Here is a 5,907-nt window from a genome sequence, read left to right as displayed (position 1 = left end):
AAGATTCTTTTTTTTTATCATAGCTTTCAAATAGTCTGATTATTCTTATGCTTTCTATTCTTGGTCTGTTGTCCAGATCAGTTGTTTTCCTTATAAGATGTTTCACATTCTCTTCTATTTTTTCATTGTCTCTAGATATTTTGTCAATATGCAGCTTTATTGATATCTAGTTCTCTGTGAATTTCAGAAGTGCAGAAAACAATAGTAAAGGAACCAGTCACAAAAAGGTAACCCGGCCAGTGAGGTCAGTTTGGGGGTTGGTGGTGGGTGAGGAGCTCCCCTTAGAAGGCAGGATGGTGTCTAGCTCATGCCATCTTTGTTGATGACCCAGTTGCTGAAGGATGGTAGGTTCAGGATGAAGTGCTTCTGAAGCTCTTCCAGACATTTCTTCAGGAACTCTACTGCCTCCTCATGCATGATACTTAGTTTGTAGTAATGATCTAGGATGCTGAGGATGAAGAAGGCACCATAACCATGGGCAGGAAATGGAGCTTTGGTCAAGGCTGCCAGGTAGTCCATATAGTACAGTGCAGGTCCTCATGCTCATCATAACCAGCCAACAGGAGGTTGATATGTTGTGTGGTCTGACTTCAGAGGTAGTCAGCCAGATTTCGATGTGTTAGCTGCTGCTGTGGGAGACAATTCATACCTATTGAGTATCTTGTAGAGATGTACATTTTTCTGAATGTATTCAGCAAACTGCACAGTGTCTCCAGCCTCTCCAACACAGAGAAGTAAGATCTCACGCATCTTAAACATCTTGTCATGATCGTCCTTCTTCTGGACAATGTTGCTGGCAGCCATGTGGTCCAAGGCCACCAAGATATAGTTAGGCCCCTGGATGCCTATAAGGTACTCCATGGGGGGCAGCAGCAAGACAGGACTGGATTCAGCTCAGGCTGAGCCTGCCTGCAGTTCCTTCTCACTGCCAGCTCACCAGTGAGACAGCACCATGCAAGCAGAAGGGGAGGAGGCACCATTCCATTCTTCCTATATATTTTTAAAATTTCTTTATCTCTTATAACTTTGTTGGTTTCCCCTTGCCCAATTCTGATTTTCAAGGAGTCATTTTCTTTCTTAAGATTCTGAATCTCCTTTTCTAGTTGGTTGTTTCTTTTTATAAACTACTTGTTTTTCTCAGATCATTCTTATTTGTCTTTTTAGTTTTTTCTCAATCTCTCTCGTTTGATATTTAAAGTCTTTTTAAGTTCTTCAATGAATTCTTTTTGGGCAGGTGACCATTTAATATCACTCTTTGGGGTAGAAGAGGTTTTCTTTACTTCAGTGTCCTCCTCTGAAGTCTTCTCTATTCCCCTAATAGCTCCCTATGGTTGGATTCTTTCTCTTTTGTCTGTGCAATTTTTTGTAATAGTTTAGTTTTTATAATCACCTCTACTCCTGGTGTATGGGGAGTTCTCCCTTCTGACCTCGAACTCAAACCAAGACCCTTAGGCTCCTGTAAGTGCCCACAGCCAGGCACCTACCCCACTGCTTCTGTATTCACTGGACATGTGCTGGTTCCTTCTTGTCCCCACTGTGTATTCACAGCACAGCCAGGTCTGGTGTTCCTTGTCAGCAGAGGTTTCCTAGATCTTTCCCAGCTCAGATGGCAAACTCCCCTCACTGTTCCAGGGTAAAAGTTGTTCCTATGCCTGGGGCTGAGGCAGCCTTCCAACCCAATTAACCCCAGGGCTTGGTGCCTGTTGTTTAAGTTGTCCCTACCCTGGAGGTGTTTACCCTTCACAGGGAGGAAATCTCTTCAGGGGATTTTTCTTCAGACCTTCTCTGATTGTCCCAGGAGGACCTCTCTTCTGCCCCTACTCTTATTTATTTTCACCACTCTATGTTCACACTGAGTGGGATAGTGAAGACCTCTCATAAAATCTAAATAAGTGGGATAGTAAAACCTCTCATAGAATATAATCTTGGCTTTAGGCTCAGTTTTTCTGTAAGACAAGTTAGTGACCATGGGAAGACAAGTTAGTGATGGTGAGATCCCCTAGGAATGAGAATAGGACACAGGATGCTCATGTCCACATACTCACCTAAGGGCAAGGGGCCAGAAAGGCAGGTGCAAATTTGGTCATGCAAATCTGGTCAGAAGACCAACTAGATGTAAGAATGATAGGAGACATCTATTACAGATATAAGAATGGTGGGAAAGACTAATTTGGCACAGATGTGAGAATTATTGGGAAATGAGGTGTCAAAACAACTGGCTTCCGCTTGTCAAGATAACCAAACCATTGTTCTTTGTCATTGTCACTGGGGTAGATTTATTGCATTCCAGATTGTACCCTCAAGGCTTGTGATTTTGAGCTGAGAGGAAGAGCATTGGGAGGGGGAATCACCATCAGGCCCTATGAAAAATATTCATTTTCTCTATTTGGCATACTCTGACACTGAGAAAACTCTTGGTGGGAGATGATCTTTCCCACAGGATCATAATAAAATTTGTTTCTACTTTCTACTTGAGAAGCCTCTGATTTTAATTCGTCAACTGTCCCACACAACACTGAAGTGCTATTTTATCTCTTTTGTGGAGGGAAATCTTGAGAGCTTGAAATTTTTTGATCTACTCCACAATTTTCCCAGAATCCTGTCAATTATTTCTTGTATTATTGTATCAAGATTTTTTTTATTGTAGCTTTCAGGTAGCCCAATTATTCTTATGTTTTTTCTTCTTGATCTGTTCTCCATATGAGTTCTTTTTCTTATGAGATGTTTCACATTCTCTTCTATTTTTTTTAATTTTATTTCTTGGTCTCTTATAATTTCACTGGCTTCACCTTGCCCAATTCTAATTTTCAAGTAGCCATTGTCTTTTTAAGATTCTCAATCTCCTTTTCCAGTTGGTTGACTTTCTTTTTTCTAATCTCATTTTTCTTGGATTTTTCTTATTTTATTAAAAAATATTTTCCTCAATCTCTCTCAGTTGATTTTCAAAGTCTTTTTTAAATCCATATATATATATATATATATATATATATATATATATATATATATATATATATATATATATATATATATTTCCCCCAGGTGAGCTTTTGACATTACTCTTTGAGGTAGGAGAAATTTTTTTTTGCTTCAGCATCCTCCTCTGAAGACAAGTCCCAGTATTCTCTATTCCCATAGCAACGTTCAGTAGTTGTATTCTTTCTCCTTTGCCTGCTCATATTTTTTTTATTTGTAGCAGCTTATTATTGTAATCACCTCTAGTCTTGGAGTATGGGGAAATGGTGCCTCTGGCCTCAGATCCTCCTTCAGTTCTCCCCTCTAGCCTAGAACCAAAACCAAGAACTCCATCCTCCTGTAACTTGCCCACAGCCAGCATCACCCTTGCTCCACTGTTTGTGCACTCACCAGATGTGTACTGGTTCCTTATCACCCAGGGCCTCATCTCATCAGCTCAACTGGGCCTGGCATCTCTGATCAGCAGAAGTTCCCTCAATCTTCCCCTGCTTAAATGCTCAACTCCTCACACTGTCTGGGAGGTGAACATTCCTGTGACTGGGATGAAGGCTATCTCCCAACCCAGCTGCCCCCAGGGCTCACTTCTTGTTGTTTCAATGGAGCTAGTCTAGAGGTTTTTACAATTCATAAGTACCAAACTTTGGCCCTGGGATTTTGTTTTGGAACTTCTCCAGTTGTCCCAGGAGGACCACTGTTCTGCTCCAACTCTTGTTAATTGTAACATTCTACATTCACCCAGAGTCATTAGTTTATCTTGTTTGTGGGGGGAATCTGGAGAGGTCAGAATTTTCTGACCTACTCTGCAATCTTCCCAGAATCCTCTCCCACTCTCTCATTTTACAAATGAGGAAACACAGGACCCAAAATGAAATTATTTGACAAAGTCTGTAAAGGGAACTAAAGAACTGAGCCACAGTGAGAACCCTGAAACCCAAATTTCTAGGCTGGTGCTTTTTTTCTGCCAAAACACAAAGCTACTTCGACCTTTTTCAGTCTCAATTCCTTTTTTTATAACATGACATAAAATAATACTTGCAATGTCTATTTGAAGAGATGATGTGGAAAATCACAAGAGGAATCACACATAAAGACAGAGCTTGACATAGTGGATATAGGTGACTGGCTATGAATTAGGGACACCTGAGTTCAAGTTATACCTTTGACAAAAACTGAGTGACCCTGAGTAAATTACTTAAGCTTTCAGTACCCCAGGCAAATCTCAAGGACAACAGAAGTCAGAGCAGCTGCTGTCCTGCCTCGGCAGAGCAAATTTCTTATTGTGAGCTCCTTACACCAAGGAAATCACAGATACAGATACACACACACACACACACACACACACACACACACACACAAACACACCACAGTAATAGGACAATTTAAATAGCAATATCTCCAACTACCTTGGGACCCAAAATATTATTGGATACCATGCATCCCCCTGGTGGCCAATCTGGGAAGTATCATGATGACCTAACCTTTCTGGACCTTGACCAGACTTATATGAGGATAAAGGACAGACTAAAATAATTGTAGCATTTCATGGAAATACAAGAAAACTTGCTCCCAACCACCCTACCGCCCCCCAAAAAAAAGATGAGCTTAATAAACCTTAGAAGGAATCATTGCTTCTAATGAGTTTGAAAGATTCCTCTTCAAAAATGAACATAAAAATTCAAATACCACTCAAGTGTTTATTCTTTTAAATTGACAATAAAATGATAATAGACTAGTCCTGAAACATCAAAATTGAAGCTCATGATTGCCTTGCAGGAGACATACAGAAATACATCAGATTTACTTCTAAATGAAACCTTTCCTGATTCCCCAACTCCTAGAGCCCTCCACTTCTATCTTTGTACTTAATTGAATTTATTTTCTTTACATTTATTCCATAAATACTTACAATGCAATGCTGTATTCTATATTAAAATGTAAATTCGGTGAAAGAAAAATGTGTTTCGCTCTTTATTTTTTTTATTCCCATTGCATAGGACAGTGCCAGGCACACAGTACATGGTCAATATATGCTTGCTGATTAATACCTTCAATGTCTCACATTTTGCTACTTAAGGGACACTTTTTTCATTTCTCTTATTTCTTAATGCATATAAAAGAAGGAGGAAACAAGTAAAAAATATGGAAGTGAAGACAATGTGAAAAGTGGAAAAAAAATAATTACATGGGAAGAATGGTTATGAAAAAAGACAAGAAATAAATGGAGCATTAGGTTGGAGAACCCAATCAGTAAAGGAAAAGCAACAGAAGACTGCTCAATAAAATCCATGCATCATCATATTGAGATTGATCATATTCTGAAAAAGTAGTCCTGCTATTGGCCTGTTTTAATTTGATTTGTTAAGGTGGTACAGCCAATATTTTTGCAGACAGTACTAATCTCAATCCATTAGCCTTCTCCAATGCACTCTCTTCTCCTCTTCTCTCCTTTCTTCTTCTCTTCTCTTTTCTTCCTCTCTCTCTCAACTCTCTCTTGCTCTCTCTCTCACTTCCCCCAACCAATATACACAACAGATGAAACATACCCCTGATTGTCTCACCAAACTAGTTACTGCCTTTAGAGAAGTTTACCGCAATTATAAACTCCAATCCTTTATCTGTGAATACAATTTGGTTTAGCCTGACCCAGTAATATGGTTTCAGTCTTGAAGGTGATAATGTTACTTCCAGTTAAGTAACCCTCAGGCCAGAAGAAACTCAGTTCATTTCATACCTATTATATATTAGGAGACAACTAGGGGGCTTGGTGGATAGAGCTCTGGGCCTGGATTCAGAAGACCTGAATTCAAATTTGGCCTCAGACACTTACTAACCCTGTGACCCTGGGCAAGTCATTTAACCTCTATTTGCTTTAATCCACTGGAGAAGGAAATTACAAAGCACTCCAGTATGTTTGCCAAGAAAACCCCAAGGACA

The 5,907-nt window shown here is 39.7% G+C and overlaps 1 pseudogene; it reads right to left on the bottom strand.

The window, feature by feature from the left end:
• Positions 1-300: 300 nt before the first annotated feature.
• Positions 301-861, bottom strand: LOC118859136 (annotated as a pseudogene).
• Between the last annotated feature and the right edge of the window lie 5,046 nt (positions 862-5,907).

Source organism: Trichosurus vulpecula, chromosome 8 (assembly GCF_011100635.1).
Source record: "Trichosurus vulpecula isolate mTriVul1 chromosome 8, mTriVul1.pri, whole genome shotgun sequence".
Lineage (NCBI taxonomy): Eukaryota > Metazoa > Chordata > Mammalia > Diprotodontia > Phalangeridae > Trichosurus > Trichosurus vulpecula.
Note: the sequence above shows the minus strand (reverse complement) of the source record. Positions and strands in the feature narration are given on the sequence as shown.